Source organism: Tamandua tetradactyla, chromosome 15 (genome assembly GCF_023851605.1).
Source record: "Tamandua tetradactyla isolate mTamTet1 chromosome 15, mTamTet1.pri, whole genome shotgun sequence".
Taxonomy (NCBI): domain Eukaryota; kingdom Metazoa; phylum Chordata; class Mammalia; order Pilosa; family Myrmecophagidae; genus Tamandua; species Tamandua tetradactyla.
The window spans coordinates 60,137,836-60,161,490 of record NC_135341.1 but is presented as its reverse complement, the minus strand read 5'-3'; the positions used below and the strand labels follow the sequence as shown (position 1 = coordinate 60,161,490).

The 23,655-nt window shown below is 36.5% G+C and overlaps 1 pseudogene; it reads left to right on the top strand.

The window, feature by feature from the left end:
- Positions 1-13,157: 13,157 nt before the first annotated feature.
- Positions 13,158-18,453, top strand: LOC143656835 (SIN3-HDAC complex-associated factor pseudogene; annotated as a pseudogene).
- The last annotated feature ends 5,202 nt before the right edge of the window (positions 18,454-23,655 follow it).

Below are 23,655 nucleotides of genomic sequence, written 5' to 3'. Positions count from 1 at the left end.
TTTCCTTGCCTAGATAAGTTTTTGGAGAATTATCTCTCTATATATGCCTGTAATAAGCCTCCACAAAACTTTCCCCAGGCAATAATTAAATTACTATTTTACCTTAACTCAAACAGGGTTTTTCTTGCCTATTAGAATGCAGCATTCCCATGAAAAGGTAAACACTTATTTTTTACTTTCATGTAAATAAACCAAATAGACCATCCCCTGGATTTTTATAAAAGGCAATAAAAGAGGCTGAGGACCTAAGCTAAATAGGAGAACAGGCTGAGATTCATAAAAGAGAAAAGTAAGGCAACCTCTCCCAGGTTCCTAATGATCTCAGACAAGATCTTGAGTCCTCCTACTACTAGCTTGACCTCATCGGGCTCCCTTTAATGAGATATGCTAACAGAGAGCAAACCAGAGGCAGAAAAGCCTCAAAGGAGAAAAAAAAAAGGTGGTAGATGATAAGAGCAGTCTCCAAACTGCAGAGTGTAGTGGAAATGGGACACCAGTGAGGGAGAAGAATTAAAACAAATGATAGGAGCTGGGGAGAAAATTCTGCACAAAATGGAACAGAATGGAAAAACATACCTAGAGAAGGAACAGAGGAAAAGAAGCTTTCTCCTGGAGGTGAATCAGTTGCACACAAAGTACAATCTTAAAAATTGTGCTGCATACCCAAGGCAAGAATCAGATGAAGAAGAACTGAGAAAATCTTATCAGTTAAATATGGGTTATTCTAAATGTCTAGAATAAGTTGGACCAAGCATCAAAAAAAGTGCCTTAACACACAACCCATCAATAATATAAAACCCTAGACAAGAGGGAGAAATGGATCTTCAGAGTTAACTCATCATGATAATCAGATGCCTAGCATTAGCAAACAATTGCAAGTGATACTAAGAAAAAGGAAGATATGGCTCAGTCAAGGGAACAAATTAAATTTCAGAAGAAACTTAGAAATTTGAATAACTAATCAAAGATGTTCAAACAAATCTCCTGAATCAATTCAAGGAGATGAAGGAAAATATGCATAAAGTGCTAAAGGACATTAAGAAGAAAATGTGTGAGCATAAAGAATTTGAAACTATGAAAAGAAATATTACAGTGGTGCAAGGATAGTTCAGTGGTAGAATCCTTGCCTGATATGCCTGAGCCTGCACATGCAAAAAAAAAAAACTTAAAGAGAAACATTACAGAAATTATGGGGATGAAAGGCACAATCATAGAGATTTAAAATATACCGGAGGAATACAACAGTAGATTTCAATAGGCAGAAGAAAGATTCAGCAAACTAGGAGACAGGACAACCAAATTCGTACAGTCAGAAGAACAGAGAGTGAAGTGAATAGAAAAAATTGGTCAATGTCTCAATGCTTGTGCACAAAGCACACAAAAAAATGCATCATATGTGTCCCAGAATGAGAAAAGAAGGGAAAAGGAGCAGGAAGAATATTTGAGGAAATAATAGGCAAAAATTTCTCAACTCTTATAAAAGACATAAATATACATGTCCAAGAAGTACAACATACTCCAAACAGAATAAATCCTGATGGACTTACTCTGAGACACATGCTAATCAGAATGTCAAATGTCAAAGATAAAGAGAGAATTCTGAAAACAGCAATAGGAAAGAGTTGTAACATACAAGGCATACTCAGTAAAACTAAGTGTCAATTTCCCTTCAGAAACTGTGAAGGTGAGAAGGCAGTGGTATGTTATGTTTAAGGTACTGAAAGAGAAAAACTGATAGCCCCAAATTTTTTATCCAGCAAGACTGTCCTTCAAAAGTTAGAGAGAGGCATAAAAGAACAGAGACAAAAAAAAATTGGCATGTAAAAACCAAAGGACAAAACCTTTAGAGTAATGACATTAAATGTCAATGGGTTATACTCCCCAATCAAAAGACACAGATTGGCAGAATGGATAAAAAGGCATGATTCCACTATATGTGGTTTATAACAGACACACCTTAGACCCAAAGACAAAAATAAATTGAAAGTGAAAGAATGAAAAAAAATATTCCATATAAATAGTATTTAAAAAAAAGATCTGGGGTAGATATACCAATATTGAACAAAATAGGCTTTAAGACAAAGCCTGTTCTAAGAGTCAAAGGACACTATATATTAAGAAAAGGGGCAATCAGTCAAGAAGAAATAATAATCATAAATATTTTTATTGATATATATTATATATTCACATATCATGTAATCATCCAAAGTGTACAATCAATAGTTCGCATCATCATATAACTATGCATTTATCATCACAGTCAATTTTTTTCTTTTTTATAAAAAATAGCATATAGCCAAAAAAGCAATAAATTTCAAAGCACTTTGCCACAACTAGTTGCAGAATAGATTTCAGAGTTTGGCATAGGTTATAATTCCACAATTTTAAGTTTTTATTTCTAAGATACTGGAGACTAAAAGAAATATCAATATAATGATTCAGCAATCATACTCATTTGTTAAATCTACCTTCTCTGTATAACTCCACCATCACTTTTGATCTCTCTTCCACTCTAGAAGTTTTAGGGCTGCCCATTCTAACTTTTTCATGTTGGAAGGGGCTGTCAATATACAATCATAGATATTTATGCACCTAACTATGGTGCCCCAAAATACATGAGTTAAACACTGGCAAATTTGAAGGGAGGAAAAAAAATCTCTACAATAATAGTTGGAAACTTCAACACACTGCTTTCATCAATAGATAGAACATCTAGACAGAAGATTAATAAGGAAAAGAGAACATGAATAAAATGATGAATGAACTAACCTAATAGACATATACAAAACATTGTACCCCAAAATAGCAGGATATACATTCTTCTCAAATGCACAGGGATCATTCTCCAGTCTAGTCCAACATAGACTATATGTTGGGTCACAAAACAAGTCTCAATAATTAGAAAAATTCAAATTATACAACACATCTTCTCTAACCTTAATGGAATGAAGCTGGCAATCAATGACAGATGAAAAACTTGAAAATCCACAAATATATGATAGTTAAATAACACTCTATTAAACAACCAATAGAATAAAGAAAAATTTTAAGGGTAATCAGTAAATATCTTGAAATGAATGAAAATGAGAACACAACATACCAAAACTTATGGGATACAGTGAAGGCAGTGATTAGAGGGAATTTACATCTGTACACATTTACATTAAAAAAAGAAGACCTAAAATCAAAGACCTAACTTTACAACTGGGGGAACTATTAAAAGAATTGCAAATTGACCCAAAGCAAGCAGAAGGAAAGAAATAACAGAGATTAGAGCAAAAATAAAAGAAATTGAGACTAAATCACAATAGAGAGAATTAACAAAACCAAAAGTTGATTCTTTGAAAAGAGCAATAAATTTGACAAACCCTTAGCTACACTAACAAAGAAAAAAAGAGAGAAGATGCAAATAAATAAAATAAAAAATGAGAGGGGTGACATCACTACTGACCCCACAGGAAAAAAAAAGATCATAAGTAGATACTATGAACAACTTCATGCCAACAATTTGGACAACCTAGATAAAATGGACAAATATTTAAAAACAACAACAAAAATAAAAACCACAAACAACCTATACTGACTCTAGAAGAAACAGAAGACCTCAACAGACCAATTACAAGTACAATAATTGTGTCAGTCATCAAAAATCTCCCAAGAAATAAAAGCCCAGAATGAGATGGCTTCACAGGTGAACTGTATCACACATTCCAAGAACTAATACCAGACCTGCTCAAACTTTTCCAATGCATTGAACAGGAGGGAACACTACCTAAATCATTCTATGAGGCCAACATCACTGGAATACCAAAGCCAGATAAAGATGCTACAAGAAAAGAAAATTATGGGCCAATTTCTCCCATGAATATAAACTCAAAAAATTTCAACAAAATACTTACAGATCAATTCCAACAGCATATCAAAAGAATTATTCATCATGATCAAGTGGGTTTTATCCCAGGTATGCAAAGGTGGTTCAACATAAAAAAATCAGTTAATGCAATATACCATATCAAAAAAAGGAAGGGAAAACCTACATAATCATCTCAATTGATGCATAAATTTTCACAAAATACTGCACTGTTCAACAGAACTGAATACAAAAACTCAGAAATGGACAGCACAATACTACCTAACTGTAATACAATTATGTTAAAATGCTGAATGAAGCTGCATGTGAGAATGATGGAGGAGGGCTGGGGACAAAAATGAAATCAGAAAGAAAGATAGGTGTTAAAGATTGAGATGGTATAATCTAGGAATGCCTAGAGTGTACAATAATAGTGACTAAATGCACAAATTTTAAAAATGTTTTTGCATGAGGAAGAACAAAGAAATGTTATTATTACAGGGTGCTGAAAATAGATGGTAATTAATATTTTAAAATGTCACCGTATGTGTGAGACTAAAGCAAAAAATGTTTGTTACAAAATTTATATTTTGACTAGTGCATTTCCTAATATAACTTATGTAGATAGTTTGATTGAACGCCATAAGTACTTGGAATCTCAGGTAGGACATGAGATTTTGTTGGTTTGTCCAGAGTGATGTCCCGATGAATCCCAGAGTGATTTGATCAGTGAGTGGAAAAGTATTTGCAAAATCCCCTTTGGGGAATGGTGAGAATGGGGAGAAATTCAACTTCCCCAAGTTGAATTCTTGATATTCTCACAAGCAGTATGGACAACCAAAGCTATAGGCTGAGCCCCCAGTCTTGGGGTTTGTTCATATGAAACTTAACCCCACAAAGGATAGGTCAAGTCTACTTAAAATTTAGGCCTAAGAGTCACTCCCGAGAGAGCTTCTTTTGTTGCTCAGATGTGGCCTCTCTCTCCAGCCAACACAACAGGCAATCTCACCACCCTCCCCATGTCTACGTAGGACATGACTCCCAGGGGTGTGGACCTTCCTGGCAACGTGGGACAGAAATCCTAGAATGAGCTGAGACTCAGCATCAAGGGATTGAGAAAACCTTCTTGACCAAAAGGGGGAAGAGTGAAATGAGACAAAGTATCAATGGCTGAGAGATTCCAAACAGAGTCGAGAGGTTGTCCTGGAGGTTATTCTTATGCATTAAGTAGATATCATCTTGTTATTCAAGATGTAATGGAGAGACTGGAGGGAACTGCCTGAAAATGTAGAGCTGTGTTCCAATGGCCATGTTTCTCAAGGATGATTGAATAATGATATAGCTTTCACAATGTGACTATGTGATTGTGAAAACCTTGTCTCTGATGCTCCTTTTATCTACCTTGTCAAGAAACGAGAAGAACATATGGAATAAAAATAAATAATAGGGAGAACAAATGTTAATTTAAATTTAGTTTGAAATGCTAGTGATAAATGAAAATGAGGGGTAAGGGATATGGTATGTATAATCTTTTTTTTCTGTTATTGTTTGATTTCTTTTTGTCTTTTTATTTCTTTTTCTGAATTGATGCAAATTTTCTAAGAAATGATGAATATGCAACTATGTGATGATATTGAGAATTACTGAATATATATGTAGAACAGAATTATATGTTAATGTTTAATGTTTTTGACTGTTCTTAATTTTTTAATTAATAAATGAATTTTTTAAAAAATTCTGCACTTTTCTTGATAAAAACACCTAGAAAAATTGGAATACAAGTAACCCTCCTCAATATGATAAAGGAAATATATGAAAAACCCGCAGCTAATATCATACTTAATGATGAAAGACTGAAGGCTTTCCCTCTAAGATTTGGAACAAGACAAAGATGCTCATTGTCATCACTGTCATTTAACATTGTGCTAGAAGTTCTAGACAGAGGAAATAGCCAAGGAAAAGAAATAAAAGGCATCCTGGTTGCAAAAGAAGAAGTAAACTTTCACTATTTGTAGATGATGTGATCCTATTTATAGAAAGTTCTCCCAAAATTGACAACAAAGCAACGGGAGCCAGTAAACAAATTCAGCAAAGTGCCAGGGTACAAGATCAACATGCAAAAATCAGTAGGATTTCTATGCACTAGTAATGAGCAATACAAGGAGGAAAGCAAGAAAAAAAAAATCCACTTACAATAGAAACTAAAAGAATCAAATATCTAGGAATAAATTGAAAAAATATGTAGAGAATTTGTACACCGAAAACAAAGAAGACCTAAACAAATCGAATGGCATGTGTTCATGGATTGGAAGACTTAATATCATTAAAATGCCAATTCTACCCAAAATAATTTACAGATTCAACACAATCCTATCAAAATTCCAACATTCTACTTTACAGAAAAGGAAAATCCAAGTATCAAATTGATTTGGAAGTGTTAGGGGTCCTGAAAATTCAAAAACATCTTGAAAAAGAAGATTGAATTTGGAGGACTTGTTTTTCCTGACTTTAAAGCATATTGTAAAGTTTCAGTGCTCAAAACAGCGTGGTGGTGGCACAAGGATAGATATACAAACTAATGGAATCAAACTGAGAATTCAGAAATAGACCCTCATGTCTTTGGTCAATTATTTTTTTACAAGGCTGCCAAGACCACTTGATTGGGAAAGAATAATCGGTTCAACAAATGGCGCTGGAAGAACTAGATATTCATGTGCAAAAGAATGAAAGAGGACCTCTAACTCATGCCACATACAAACATAAATCAATATGGATTAAATACATAAATATAACAACCAGGACTATAAAACGCCTAGAAGAAAGCAGGAAAGCATCTTCAGGATCTTGTGTTAGGCACTGGTTTTTTAAACTTTGTACCTAAAGCACAAGCAACAAAAGAAAAAATAAATAAATAGGTCCTCCTCAAATCACAAACTTTTATGCATCAGAGGACTTTGTCACAAAAGCTAAAAGACAGCCTACTCAGTGTGATAAAATATTTGGAAACCACAAATCTGATAAGGTTTAATATCTAGAAAATATAAATAAACTCTTCAACTTAACTATAAAAAAATAAACAGCCAATTAAAAATGGGCAAAAAACTTGAATAGACATTTCTCTAAAGAGAATATACAAATGTCCAAAGATCACACAGATGTGATCTATGTGAATAGATGCTCAATATCGCTAGCTATTATAGAAATGCGAATCAAGCCCGCAAAAAGATATTTCATACCCACTCAAATGACTACTATTAAAAAATGAAAAGTTCAAGGGTTGGAGAGGATGTGGAGGAATAGGAACACTCATTCATTGCTAGTGGAAATGTAAAATGGTACAACCACTGTGGGAGACAGTTTGGCAGGTCCTCAGGAAGCTAAAAATAGAATTATCATAAAACCTGGCAATCCTGTTACTAGGTCTATACCAAAAAGAATTAAAAGCAGGGCCTCAAACAGATATTTGCACACCGATATTTACTGTGCCATTATTCATAGTTGCCAAAAGGTGGAAGCAACCCAAGTGTACATTAAAGGATGAATTAATAAATAAAGTGAGATATATACATACAAAGGGATATTATTCAGTTGTAAAAAGAATGAAGTCCTAATGCAGGCAACAACATGGGTGAACCTTGATGACATTATGTTGAACAAAATAAGCCAGACACAAAAGTACAAATATATAAGATCTCATTGATATGAACTAATTATAATAAGAAAATTCATAGAGTTAGCATCTAGAATATAGGGTAACAGAGGATAGATTGAGGGTAGAGAATAGGAAGCTGATGCTTGTACAGAGCTTCTTTTGAGGTTGATTTTAAAGGTCTGGAAATAGATGGTGGTGATGGTAGCACATTATTATGAGTATAATAGTGCTGAATTGTGTAAGTGAATGTGGTTGAAAGGGGAAGTTTTGGGTCATGTATGTCACTAGAGTGGAATTGCATAACACAGTGAACCCTGTTGTTGAAGGTAGACTGGGTGTAAGGATGTTCTTTCATGAATTATAACAAACATATGACACTAATATAAAGTGTTAATAACAGGGTGGTATGTGGAAAAAGACACATAATGTAAACTATGGACTATAGTTAATAGTGCCATTTTAATATTCTTTCATCAATTTTAACAAAGGTACAACACTAATGCAAAGTATCAACAATAGAGGGTATATGGGAATGCTGTGTTTTTTACATGATTTTTCTTTAAATCTCCATTTTCTCTAATTAAAATAATAATAGGACATTTCACAGGCCTGTATATTAGGGGTTTTAATAGAGGTAATCTATGTAAATTGCTTCACACAATGCCTAGAATATAGAATCTCTCAATGAGTACTCACTACTACTGTTTAGAAAGATAGTACACTTATTAAAAGGTGCTATCATCAATGGTAAGAAATGTTCCACACCAATGCAAGGTTTGGTGGTGGGTGGTGTATGGAATCCGGTGTATATATTATTGTTCTGTAAAACCAAAACTTCCCAAATTAAAAAAAAAAGAAAGATAGAATCACTGGCCACTGGCTCTGACAGACTGAATTAAAAGTATCCAACTGTATCTTCTTTACAAGATCACCCTTACTGTGTAACAACTCAGTCAATTGAAAATTTTAAAAAATGTAAAAAGTATACCAGAGAAATACTAAGCATAAGAAAGTCAAAGTAGCTATTTGAGATAGGCTATTAAATTGGAAATTTAACAGGGTGCCCAGGTATTATAAATATTTGATACCCTAGTGTGTCCCTGGGAAATGATTGATAGTGGGAGCCCAAAGACAGTGTTTGCTTTGGGAATGTCTCTCCCTATGCTTCAATTCTGGAGGAGGTTTGAGGCTTTGCTTAGCCAGTTGAGAGAAGAGGAAGGAAATAAAGAAGGCAGCTGTGTTTTCTAACCCAAAGGCAGATAACCTTTCTGCAACTGGTGGGAACAGAAAAAAAAAATCTTGTTTTAGATGAAAATCAAAACAAAGCTTTTTGGGCAAATAATATGTATATTTTACCCACGGACACACAAGGGAGAGAATTATCCTGGAGTCATATTTACTCCTACACTAGAGGAATGTCTAGGAAGATGATGGGATTCCAAAAGAGAATCTTTGCTGAATAGATCACTAAAGCACCAAGAACAGACACTCCAGAGAGCAAAAAGTATGGAAGGTCTGACTCTTATCACGGAGTTGTGGTTGAAGGACCCTCCAAAGAACCCACATAAGCATCCTATGGAAGGGACAGTCTCCTACTGTATTTTTTCCCTCTCCTATTTAGCCATGGAACCACTAAGTTTTATCTTGGCAAAGGCTACCCAGCAAGAGACTACATTTCCCAGCTGAATTTTCGGAAGTGAGAAAGCCATGTGACTAAGTTACGGCCAAAGATGTGAGACTAAAGGTGAAGGATGCAATTCCTGAGACATCTCCTTAAATATGAAGCTGCTTGATCTGGACTCTCTTTTCCAGGTCACCACTAGTTGGGATTGCCAACGACAGGAACAGCAGCATTAAGCCCAGAAATAGGAGTCATGTGCTGAGAACAGGCAGACCACTCTGCCAAAGCCCTGGACCACTCTTCTCTAGATTGTTAGATAAAAAAAAAAATACACCTCTATTTTAGTGAAACCACTCCCATTTTGTGGTCTCTTTATTACAAAAGCTTAGACTACAACTTAATCATAAATACACATGCAAAAGGAGTCAGTTTTAATATCTGCCAGAGTTATCTAATGACAGTACAAGCCAAGTAGGACCTTTTCCATAGCCCCCTTTCCTTCTTCTTTTCCCTTTTCCTTCCCATGCTTCAACTCTGGAGGAGATTTGAAGGTCTGGTTAGAGAGTTGGAAAGGGGAAAAAGGAAACAAAGAAGGCAACCATGCTTTTTCTCCAAAGGCAGTTGATGTATCTGCTACTGATCCTACCTATTGGTGGCAAGGTTGGAGAGAGCAAGGAAGCTTTTGGTTTTGATGGAACTTAAAAGAAAGATTGAAGGTTTGATTAATATTCTAAAATGCAACACAACCTGCCATGACACTATAAATGGGGCCCAAAAACTCAATTGTGTAAAATGTAATGTAGCATTAGAAAGTTATTGGTATGATTGGGCGAGCCTGAACCCCTAACAAGTTGATGGTTCTGGGAGTGCAGGAGCCACTTGCAAATTATGTCATATCTAAATTTGTGCTACTGCATAGCACATATGTGGTGTCGCAGATTGGATTCTCCAGAACAGAAGGTGCGAAGACAAAATTTGGGGCTCAAGATATTTATTAGACTAGAGATCAACAAAAGTGATAGGAGAAAGAGGAAGCAGGACTGGGCAATGGGGGATGTCAAACGGTGAAGCAAACCTGTAGGCTCTGTCAACCTGGTGGGACATTATGGAACAAATGTTTCCTATCAGCTTTTCCTGGGTTGGGCTGGCCAGGCTAGTTCTGTATAACTGCCTTACTTTGTCACTGGACGCAAGATACCCCAGGAAGGTTGTGATCACAGTCGGGAAAGCTCTCAGTAGCTGAGGCAGAACCTGAAGCAGCAAGTGAAAGCAGAGCTGTAAATGTCTATGGTTGATTGTTTCAAGTGACTGTGACTGCTTCCGATGTCCTCTCCTGATTGGGATAGATGAGATAGCATTTGCAAATCAATGGCCACATGCAATGGTCCTGAGGCCTCATTAATCTTCTATAACAAAGATACTTTATCCAGTATAATGATTGCAATTGAAGCTAATACCTGATTGTTCATGCAGTAGTTTACAGCAGAGTTTCTAGCCACAGCACTACTGACATTTTGAATTGGATGATTGCTTGCTAAGGGAACCTGCCTGTGGATTGAAGAAATGTCTAGCAGCATCTTGGGCTTCTACCCACTAGATACCAGTAGCAATCAACCCACCCCAGGTGCGATAACCAAAATTGTCTCCAGACATTGCCACATGTTCTCTGGAGAGGGGGGCAGTGAGTAAAATCACCCCAGTTAAGAATCACTGATCTCAAGATATGGTCACAAATTTATCTAGTTTCTTCAGGATCAGACTGGATAATTTGACAGGTAGGGATGATCACCTCTGCCTTCCTTAGATTCTTAAGGTTGTCACTACTCTATTCTACTCTCTACTCCCTGCCCTGGGAAGCAATATTGGTTTTTTTTTTTTGGAGGGGTGACGTATGGACCAGGAATTGAACCCAGGTCTCCTGTGTGGCTGTTGAGCATTCTACCACTGACCCACCCGAGCACCCCATAATATTATTTTGATTTGCTCTTTCAGTAATTGGATAGTATATCAAGTCTCCTATTTGACTTTCTCCAACAAGATGGCTTTTACCACACTGAGGAATGACCCAATGTTGGGTTACACAGTCTGCCACTATGTTGATCCCAATGATAATACTGGGTCTAGGAAAATGACCACCTGGTGGGTCTATAGATCCAATGGACTCTGTGACCAGGACCTTGGCCAGGACTCCATTTCTCACCTGCCCTACTCTATCAAGGGGGGCATGATGACATGTCAGGTCTCCTGCTGTCAACGTGAATTCAGACTCTAAGTCTATCAATCTTCAAAATATCTTTTTACTCTTTTCCCCAATGAGCAGTTATCTGAGTAACTAACTACAGGTTACTCATGGTGAAAGACTGAGGAAATCATTGCTATGTACATTTGCCATAGCACTACAGGAGCCCTCTTCCTTGGGACTGGCCCACTTCTTCAGTTATTGGATTCGGTTCTGAAAACTGACCCAAATGGAAACTGGACAAGGGATCTCAACTTTTCATTGGGATAACTGCCCCTTTCTTCCTGATCAATCACCCTTGATTTCTTCTGCTGGGAAAAACAGTAATGCCTCTGCTGGGTGCCCAATTCTTTTGCCACTATCACTCATGTTCTATTAACCATCCCCAACTCTCTTCAGGTCAAGTCCCATGACTGGCACACTGACTTTGCCAGTCATCATGATAATTATGATCCCCCTGGGCTCTGCAGTCTGACCACCACCATGTGACCCCTACTGCTCAGTGTACTGTCATGCCCTCTGCTATCAACAAGCCAAGTTTGGTAGCAGCCTCCTTTGCCATCAGCCCTGGAATTCCCCTAGGTGGGGAGTAAGTTCTTTCTTGAAAGGAGGGATCTGCATATCTCTGTGTTTAACAGAGTTGTACTGTAATTGCACTAGATGATACAATCATTACATTAAGATTATTTACCAATAGGAAATTTCTATTACCTATGAAAATATATGAAACCTTCCAGAATTTTCATCCAGTGTCAGGGGAAAATTTCTCCCCATGAATATATTGTAAAGGATAATAGGAAAAATAAAAAAGGATAATTTTTTATTGCATCCCATGAGACACAGTTGTTCAAAGACCTGGTAACACATGTTAATATCAGACAAAATAGACTTTCAGGCAAAAAGTATCACCACAGATAAAGTCAATCATTACCTTACAATAAACTTGTCAACTTCACAGGAGTATTTCTAAAAATCTAAATTTGTATGCACCTAATAACACAACTTAAAAATATGAAGCAAAAATTGAAAAAAGTGTAAAAGGATTTACAAATCCACAATCACAATGTGATTTTACCATATTCTTCCAATAATTACTAAATGAATCAATGAAAATATAGAAAACTGAAGCTCTTATAGTGTCAGTCTTGATCAGAGTACATATAGAATCTTGAACCTGACAATTAAAAAGCACACATCACAGACAGAAAATTTATGAAAATTCATTACAAGATAGTTTAGAAAGCAGGCCTCAAAAACTGTTGATACCTTTTCCCATATAAATCATATCCTCTAACCATTATGCAAATAGGGAAAAAAGTGAAAAATCAATATTTTTAGCTAAAAAGCCAATATATTTGGAAAAATGAAAGAAACATTTCTAAGTAACTAATGGGTCAATGAAGAAAGCATAATGGAAATTAAACAGACCATTCATTACAGACCATCTTAAACCAATGACTTGACATTGAAAGTGAGGAAATCAAGATGCAAAGTAATTAAATAACTTGCTCACAGTCACATAGCAAGTTGGGAGCACATAAGGAAGCAGCAGGGTGTAGAGAGCACAAGAACTCAGGGCACAGGGTATGGGGACAGACCAGCTGATAATCCCCCATCATTTACTAACTGTGATTTAGGACAAGTGGCAATACTTCTCTGAACCTGTGTTTTCAGTTAAGATGGTATCTCCTTTGGAGAGTTGTTTTGAAAACAGATTGAGACAACAAATGTAAAGTCCTGGGGGAATGTGGAGAAAGAGATCTGCCCTCACAGAACATAACAGACCCCAGGGAGTATGGCACAGTTTCCAGAGATCCAGAATGAGGCAGGGTGTAAGAACCAAGCGAGCAATCCAAATGAGAGGCTGGAGGGCCAGGACAGCAGTGAGCAGAAAACAAGAGGTCCTCTGAGAGTGAACTGGATCAAGACAAGGCTAAGCAGGTGGTCTTAAGGCTGGGAAGGTGGCCTGCACCAGGATATTCATGGGAACCACGGGGACCGAAGAGCAGGAGAAAGCAGAGGTGCTAGGAGCTGAAGACACTAACACCAGCCCTGCCTGAAGGGTCCAAGGACATGGGGTGGTGGTAGCCATCTCCATTGTAGACCTCCAAGAAAGTCTGACACGAGGCCTTGCTGTGTGGAATTGTAGGGTGGATTATTCCTACTTTTTTATATTTATGAAAATGAAACCTTCTTGAGCCAAAGAAATGTCTCACACATAAGAGCAAGCATTGTGTGTTCAGTGGATTATTAATTTATTTGTAAATTCAATCAAACAACTATTTCTGGAGCCCCCACTATGGACTAGAAATGAAGTTAGTCACATAGGAAGTGAATACTAGTTGCTTGATTAGCACTTCCCACTAAGCATCTCTACCACCAATTGAGTGAAAATGACAACACAGCCACAGTAACATTGAATAACAACCAACAAACCTCAGCGACAGTCAACGTGTTCATAGCTGATCTGCTCTGGGTTCAGCTGATTTCTGAAGGGCTTTTTTATGCACCTGCAGTTAGCTGGCAGATTGATCAGGGCTTATGAGTCTGGGATGCCCTTGAGTGGGAGGCCTCAACCTGCTCCATGTGATCCCATCCTCCAGCAGGCTAGCCTAAGCTCGTTCACATGGTCAAGGCAGGGGTCCGCGAGCAGAAACAGCACACTGAGAACTGGCAAGTTGTCATTTTAGCTGTATTCTCTAGGCCAAAGCAAAACCCATGGCCAGCCCCATTTCAAGGGCTAGAGTAATAGAATCCACTGCTAGACAGGAGTTGCTGCAAAGTCATGTTGGGAACATTTTTGCAATCAATTTATCACACAGGCTATGACTGGGTTTAGCTTAGAAATTAAAATGAATGTGTCTTGTAAAAAGCATCTTTTTTCCTCTTCAAAGGACGTCAAACCTTCAAACAAAGGTTGGATACCTTTAAAAGACCAAGTTATATATGAAGGGACAATTGATGAAAGAAAATATAAAAATTATCTTGCACAATCGCTGAGATAATGTAAACTAGAACAAATCTGCCTTTAGACATGTAGATTGGAATCAAATCATTCAGCATCAGGTGACCATTTTTCTAAAATCCAACTTGTTTGGGTTTGGTACATAACAAAATATTGACAGACAAATTAATGAATGTGAATGGCAACATATATTAAGAAAATATTCTAATTTGGACTTCATGGACTCAACCTTTAAATAGCAGGAATTGTTAAATACTATTCCTTCCTGTGCAGAAAATGAAGGCTCTGATTTTTTTTACTGAGTATCTACATTGTATAATAAGTTTGGAACATCACATCGAATTTTTATGAATGTAAGTCCTTTCTCGTATGATTGGCACAAAGGCAGCATTTATTACAGCATGGCAGAATGGAGGTAGAAATCCTTACAAATATAAAAATGCATGTGAAATGTAATTTTCACTTCCATCACACCAAAAGTTATATTATAAACACTCTTGAAGATACCTTCAACCATCTAAGAACCAGGATGCCAGAAGTATCAGTCCAAATATTTTCTAAGAAGCATATTTTGACTGGTGTAATTGTACATTTAAAATTACTGATAAGTAAGACTTACATATTGAGGAACAAAATAAAACATTTCTCTTCTTTTCAACTACAGGAACTTTTACTTGAATTCCTGCATATTTGTTGAAACTTTGCCCCACACTACATCTGGAAGGAATAAGTTGTGGATAAAAGTTACAGAAGAAGAAATGTTTATACAACTCTTTTCAGAAACAACAGTAAGCTATATTATTGACAAAATCAGCAACTTCATTAAAAAGTCTGCTAATGTTGGTGTTAATAAACCTGGCATATTTTCAATTTAGATTGACACTATTAAAACTGATACTTGGTAATGTGTCACAAAATCTGGATAAGAACATTGGCTATCTAAACTAAGCTTTTATTACTTGAAAATATAGGAGGCTATTACAGATGTTCTGTGATCAAATTATTATTATTGTTATTTTTCATAAAAATGTTCCATTTAGTAAGCCAAGATGAAATACTGGGCTTTGTACTGTTTACCTTCTGGCTGGAAAAAAAAATCACCAATGCATAATTACCTGTGATAATTAACTTTTGGAGAAATAAGCAAAGTTACTTCTTTAAGGAAGAGTAAGAGGGTGTGCACTGTTTGGCTCTTTAAACTGAATGATGGATTTATTCATCTGTTAAGCTCCTATTATGTGCCAGGCTCTTTAGTAAGGACTGGAGAAAGGAAGGAAAAAGGCTGATGAAGATGCCTCTTGCATGTAGTTTGTATCTTAGTGACTTCATTATTAGAATATGCTGAGTCTTATGAAAGAATGACTGGAACCCTCTAGTGATACATTAGCTTGTTGGAAATCTATGATGACCTAAAATTAAAATTTTTGATATTCAAATATTTCTACAACATTATCTCAGAGGAACCCATATGTCACCAAGGGTGTCCTTATCCCTCCAAAATGAAAAAAATAATGTCTCAAACCCCACTAATTCCTTTGTTTGTAGAAATCTAAAGCAATACCCATGGTTTCTGATATGGGGTTAGGAGACGGTGGCTTCTATTCTCAGATCCAGCACAGATTTCATGCCCCTGCATTCTAGAAGTTTCTTCCATTCCACTCATTTCACTATGTGAAACTCAGTCCTTTTTTCTTAATTTTCTGCAACAACAATCATACACATCATTTCCTTCAATGCCCCCCGCCCTTCATTGCTCTTAAGGCACACTGGCCTATTTGCTATTCCTCAAACACATCAAGCAGATTTCCCCTCAGGGGCCTTTAGGCTAGTTGTTTTCTCTGACTGGGACACTCTTCTCCCAGATGTCTGTAGAGCTTGTACCCTGACTTCACTTGGATCCCGGCTGGAATAAAACCTCCTCTGACCACCCTATCTAAAGCAGCGCACACATACCTCACTCTCTACCCTAATACTCTGCTTCATCCTATCTGAAACTATCTAACAAGTTGTATGCTTATTTTTTTATTGTCTCTCTCCCCAACTAGAATGTAAGCTTCATGAGGTCAGAGACTTTGGCATGTTCACTGCTATCACCCTAAGCCTAGAGAATGCCTAGAACATAGAATTTGCTCCATGAGTATTTTTGAATGAATGGATGAATTAGTGAGTGCATGGAAAAATTAATGAACATGAGTTTAACAGACTTTACAGAAGAGTTCTAGACTAAGATGAAAGAGGAGCTCAAACTGCAGCAATATGAATAAACTTAAGGGAAAATACAAACAGCAACACTCTTAAAATGTTCTATGGCTACTCCACTTTCCTTTCCTTCTGAGACAAAAAACCAACAATCTCCCACACTTATCTAATACAGATCAGCTATTCCCTTCTTTAAAATTTCTTGTACCAACACACAACCAGATTCTTTTTTCTCCTTCTTCCCTGTATTTAAAGACCGATTTCTCCTTTAGAGGAAATTACTTTGTGTCTACTATTTAAAAATATAGATTTCTCTACTTCATTGCATCATCAATTAAAGTAGTATTAAATAAAAATTTTGAGTTAAGTGTCTCAATAGAAACTATTTATCTGATTAAGAAATATTTGTCAAGGTCTGCCTTTACCCCAAGAAGTAGAATCTTTTAAACCATATTTACAACTTGAGATTTTCTGGGGAAGAAACACACTTAAAGCAGTAGGAAGAGTAAATAAGACACTATAAGTGTGTTGGGAGCAGGCACTGCGGGCTGAGGGGTAGCACGGGGTGTTTCTTTGTGGAGATGGAATAGTTCTGTATCTTGATTGTGACAGTGGTTACATGAATCAATACATGGGACAAAATTACCTAAAACTACACATGCACACACGTTTACACTCATGTACATGCACACACAAATACATGTAAAAACAGGTGACATCTGAATAGATAACAGTATTGCAGCAATGTCAATTCCATGGTTTTGATACTGTACTGCATTTATGTAAGACACTACCATTGAGGGCTGCTAGGTAAGAAGTACCCAAGGCTCTCTGTGCTATTTTTGCGACCTCTTGTGAGTCCATAATTATTTTTAAATAAAAAGTACAAAACAAAACAAAACTATGATCTGTAGAAGAGTTTATGGGATCTACTGTAGGCCTAGGTGACGATCCTATGGAGAGTCAAGAAATTTGCAAGTTTGTTGGAAAAAGAGTCTAAGTCCTTTAGAAATTACAAACTTAAAATCAAGAAAATTGTTATTGTTTACAAGCATAGCCATAACATGCCAAAAATGTGCATTGACAAATTGAAAAACAAACAAACAAACAACAACAACCTTGACTGGCTAAGGCAAACATTTTTAACAGTAGAATCTTTCCAGGCATGGCAGTTGAGGGGGAGGGAGCGACCAGAGGAGACCGGCCTGGTGTGAACTAGGCAAGTCGGAACGTTATTGCAGATGGAACCGCTGCTTTGGTGAGACTATTGCCCAGAAGAAAAGATATTTGGTTTTCATAGCCAAAGATGTACCAAGTATAGAGGAGCTGTCGTATTTGCAGGACTAAACCCTCCAGCTCTCAATTCACTGACAGTAAACGCTATCTATGAAAAGGACTTTCAGAGTGGTTTTGGGTTGCATGAGACTCATTCAGGAGATAACTGCAATGCCTGTATCTTGCTTGTGAAAAGATGGAAGAAGCTGCCAGCAGGATCAAAAACAAAAACAAAAAACACCAAACAAACCTGGAATCATGTGGTAGATGCAAGGGCAGGACCCAGTGTAAAGACTACATTGAAACCAAAGAAAGTGAAAACTGTCTGGAAACAGGATAAAAAGCAACCAGATGAGTAAACTGCAGAAAGAATTTAAACATTCCGTGGCTCACAGTGCCACCTCAAGGGCCTCCCCAGCCCCGCCTCCTTGTTATATAGTAACCAGTGAGAAGATGGCACAGATACCGAGGTGGCTTCTGACTCTAATAGAACACCAGTCTTTTCCTTTTTAGGTCTCACATACTGGGAAAAGACAGGAAATATGTTGTGGGCTTCTATAAAGGCTATTTTGGGGAAGTCCTCACTAATTCACACTTATTCAAGTCTTGCTGCAGCAATAAGAAAGCTTCTGAGAAGCCAGAGGAGTGGTGAATGAGGTTTATGTAGAAGAGGAACAAAAGAAAAAAAAAATTTTGGAAAGACAACAAAGAAACAAAGTGACCCTCCTATTTTTAATTTGGATACTTGCTATTCTCCCAAAAGACAATTTCTAGAATGGTTTTGAATGGGTTAGTTTTCCCTCCAGTTCCATAAAGTCTGAAACCAGCATCTATCTTCCTAAAGAGAAGTATATATAATATTTAAGATGCTGAGTATTTCATAGGAAAGCTGAATGCTGTTATAAAGTGTTCTTTAAGTCTTTTTTTAAAATCCCCTTCTCATGAATGAAATTAGGGGAATTTCAGGGGACAGAGATGAGATTTGCTGTATGATATACCAAATGTAGTTTTAGTCTTTTCTACATTGAGAAGTGGTGATTGGGGCATTTTTTAAGATGACTGGCTATACTTGTTTTCTTTCATGATAGTAAAATCTGTCCCTTATGATAGTAAATTTGTCAATAATACAGACTTGTCCCTAGAGGCATTTGTTAATAATTTTGAAATATTGAGGTCTTGCCAAGGTTCTGATTATTTAAACCTGTGCTACTGAATATTAAACAGGACAGACTAAGCTTTCCCGTGCAAATACCTTGAAAGAAAAAGTAATTGCTAAATATACAGAGAGGTAACTCAACTGTACATGTTGCAACCTGTGTCACCTCCATATTAATAATTGGTAAAGATTTTAATTTCTATGGAACTTTTAAAGCAGAATCAAATCTCCTCTTGGGGAAATGGCAAGGCTTCAGGATAAACAGTCCTATATGAATAGTACCAAAGCATTACCACATGGGAGAGAACACAAACTATCAAAAATGTCTGAAAGATAAAGTGCACACTTTAAGACTTGCACAAGTCTTCAGGATGGCACAAATGAAAAAATGGTTAATGCTTCTTGGGGCACATTTCTTAAAGGACCTGCCTAGTGTGTATATAATTGACTTTTGTTTGTGTTATATGACTGATTGGTGACTACATTGAAAATCTGTACAGTTCAGTTTTAGCTCTGGATTAATTAGGTTGAACTTTGTAAAGGTTTTATCTGCGTACAGTGGATGTTTGACTTGTTTTAACCTGTTAGGGTGGTTTTTTTTTCCTTTTCAATATTTAAAGTAAAATTCTACTAGAAGAAAACAATAATAAAGTACTGAAATCAACACTGCTTAATACCCAAAATATCAACACACTCAAACGCTATATAAATAAATTATTTCCAAAAACCAGAGTTTTCCTTCATTGGCACTAAGGGTCATGGCAGTCTCTGCAATGATACAGCCATGCTGCAATGTGAGTTTTTAAAACTCAGACAGTGCTCTTTAGGAGCAATAGTTGCCATGGGGGTATTTCTCACTGACAAGGACCTAGCGGAACGCCCAAGCTCGGCTCTGACCTACTTGCATCTGGAATGGCTCTGGCTATTAGTCATTTTATGAATGCCAGCACCGCATGACGACTGGTCTAATGGGTCCCTCATGTGCAATAAGAACCAGGCATTGCAGGCGGAGTAGCAAGAAAACGAGCCCCCTGTGAATGGGAGTGCACTGTATCCCCTCCTGCCCTACACAGTTCACAAACCTAAGGGCTTTCTTTGCTGTACCTGCATTTAGTATAGTCTTGTTTTAGCATGCAGAGGGAAATGGTTGGGCTGGGTAAGCGCTATTCCTGTCAAGCCACAAGGGTCGGAAAGCCAATGTAACAGCTCTTTGCATCCTGCCTCCTGGACAACATGGCACCTCTTCTCCTTTTGGGGACAGAGTTGTCAAACCTCAGAGGATCATTATATACTAGCGCTGATGGTAAATTAATCAGCTGGTGTGGCAAATGCCGGGAGGTAATAATGTTCTTCATCTTTATCTCTCAAAGCAGTATTCTTTTTGTCCTATGTGTCTTTAGACAGATTGGACTTTCCTCCAGAAGCCATTCTCCTTGTACGTCAAAAAACCACAATGTTCTAAAGAAACAGGTCAGGCATAGAGTAGGATGATTATTACAATGGGGGGTTCACAAACACTGCAGCCTTATCCAGTGGAATAGAATGCTTCATTTTAATTAATTCTAAGTTTGGAATTTGTCACCTGTAAACTAGAAATGAATCAGAAAGAGGAGAAAGAACTGGATTGAAAAGAGAGGGAATAAGAAGAAAGGAAAAAAAGTCAACAAGGGAAACCTGAATAAGGTCTGTAGTTGTGTTAATAGTTTGTTATAATGTCAATTTCCTGGTTTAGACAATATACTACAGCCATGTAAGATTTAATCATTGAGCAAGGCTGTATGAAGGGTACACAGGAAAAATCTGTGCAAATTATCTTAAACTATTTCAAAATTTTTTAATGTTTTAAAGAAGAAATCAAAAAGCAGAGAAGGTGAAAATACTGTTTAAGTGTATAAAATGAGAAATTAATTTCTTGAAAGAGAATGTTTTATAGCACTTGAGCTATAAATGTACTGTGGTCTAAAGCAGATTTTATAATGATATTAAGAATCACTATCATTTATTGATTTATGTGCTGAATACTGTGCTAAATGTTTCATACGCATTATCTAATTTAATCCCTACAACAATCCCTCTTAGGATCAGTTATCTATGAATAATTTACTATTGTCCTCTTCATTTCACCAATGAGGAAACCAAGATTCATATGTGTTAATTTTGCAGTTATGTAGCTAAATGAAAGGGTAGGAATTGAAACCAATCTCTTTGACTTCAAACTGTATATACTTACCCAGGCAATTGGCACAAATGACCATGCTTTCTTGATATTTGCCCTGTGGCTTAGAAAAACAAAGTGCATGGTTTTCTGCAGAGGACACAAAGACTTATTTAGATAGGTTCTAACCAATTCTCATTTTCCCTGTGTCTAGAGACGTTCTAACTTGAACAATGTGAACAGGACTTATTTCTTTCTTACAGATTTCTCTTCTTTGTGTCCACAGCTCATTGGACCATGAATTCATGCTGTTAACGTAGAATAGCATCTCTGCACTTCATGCTGTCAAGAATGTGTAATTTGTTTGATTCTGATGCACATCAAATTGGGATCCTGGGCTCAACGTAAGGGAGTCCAGCTGTCTACGAGATGGATGGACTGGTGTTAGAACTCTGTGCAATTGTAGTGTTCAGTATAAGATGGTGACTAAGGAATGCAATCAGGCTCTCCTTTGAAAATTTTTGAGGACAAGATACCTTAGGAAAGATAGATGTTGCAGAGAGAATCAGAGATAGGAAAAAGAGTTAAGTTCCAAGAATAACATAGTCTTTAGGTAAGAAATAATGACCAGGTGCTGAACAGATGAAAAGATGGCTGGATTTCTAGAGAAACTCTTGAATCATGAATCACAGTTATTGATGCTCCAGAAATCCTAAGGTCTGATTGTATCACCATTTCTAATGTCCATTATTTACTGTACATCCTTCCCTTTTTTTTTTGTAAATAGGAGTTTCTATACAATTGGAGAGTACCATATAAAGAGAACTTTCTTGCAATTAAGAAATACAAATCAAGAGGCAAACATACTTCTGTATAGTCTGTAAGAAAGTTTTATCACATTCTGAGATAGCAATAACTGTCCAAGATAATAAATCATATATTCTTTTCTATGAAGAATAATATTTTAACTTTTTTTGAAATTGTTTAAATCTTTGAAGTTGCAAGAATAGTATAAAGAGGTCCTTTTGTCTAGATTCACTCATTAACATCTTGCCACATTTGCTCTATCATTCTTGCTTTAAATGCATATATGCATGTTGTTTTTTTCTTCTAATCATTTAACAGTAAATTGTCCATTACCCCTTAATTTTCATTAGGTATTTTCCTAAGCAGTGATATTCTGCTTATGTAACTACAATATAGTTATCAAATTAGTGAAATTTAACGTTTAACAATAGAATTATTTAATCTATTTAATCAAATCCCAATTTCAGCATTTATTCCAGTAATATCCTTTAGAGCAAGTTTTTCTGGTACCAAAGCCAAAATCACTCATTGCATTTGGTTGTCATATCTTTTTAGTCTCCTTTAATTTGTAACAGTTAGCCTATCTTTGTCTTTAGTAACATTGACACTTTTAAGATTATGGACTATCATTTGGTAGAATGACCTTCAATTTTGGCTTGTCGTGTTCTCATGATTAGATTCAACTTATGCATGTTTGATAGGAACACTAAATATGTGTTGCTTGTCCTTCTTTGTGTATAAAATCAGAGGCACATAGCCAATTTGAAAGATAGCCAATTTTGTAACCATCATACTAATAATTGATCCAAGCAAGAATTATTGGAAGGATACTAAATTGGTCTGTGAAAGTTTGATGAGGAACAGAATATTTATATGGCCTCAGAATATCTCTCATAAATTCTTAACTGCAAGATGAGAAGTAGCAGCTTTGCAATGGAAAAAGCCAGTAGATATCTCCTTAACAAAACCATTGGAATCATATACTCTTAAAGATAATAATTAGGTATATAGAGGAGTTCATGAGTATGTTTCTTGTTTTATTTTCTAGCACCTGCACAGAAAATTACGTACAGGAATGAAAACTAACAAGAAGTGTAGTGAGACAAAATATCGCAGCAAAGAAATAGCACCTTCCTTTCACTTAAATCCTAAGTAAGTGGATCTTATAAGGTGAGATATTTCTGCATTGAGTTTCTGGGTTAGCTAAAAAATGGATATGCAGAGGCAGGCCTAGTAGATTTCTTAACCCGAAAGAATATGAACATGACTACATTATTCATACGTAGTAATACTTCTAAATACAGTGTGGGGGCTAAGATATGACAATTGGAAACAACTGAGTTTCTGGGCAGGGGTATCATGCAGGCCTTACTGAGAAAAAGGAGAACAAAGTCAGCAGAATTGTGAATGATGGCTATAGCTGCAAAGCCAAAAGACTTGGAAAGGGCATGGAAAGATCAGTCAGTCATATTGCATTTCTTTTTCCCCACAAAAGCAGAGCAGCATGCCACTCAGGCTTTAAGCTAACCTTAGGAATCCAAGTATGAGTAAAATATAAACACTGTCTCCTAGGTTTTACCCAGTGGAGAGAAGGGACTAGAAGAAAAAAACCAAAATGCAAAATTGTAATATAAACCCATTTTAAAAATGGGGCTGTTTGTCTTTTTGTCGTTCAGTTTAAGGATTTCCTTTTATAATCTGGATATTAAACTTTTATCTTATATGTGGTTTTCACA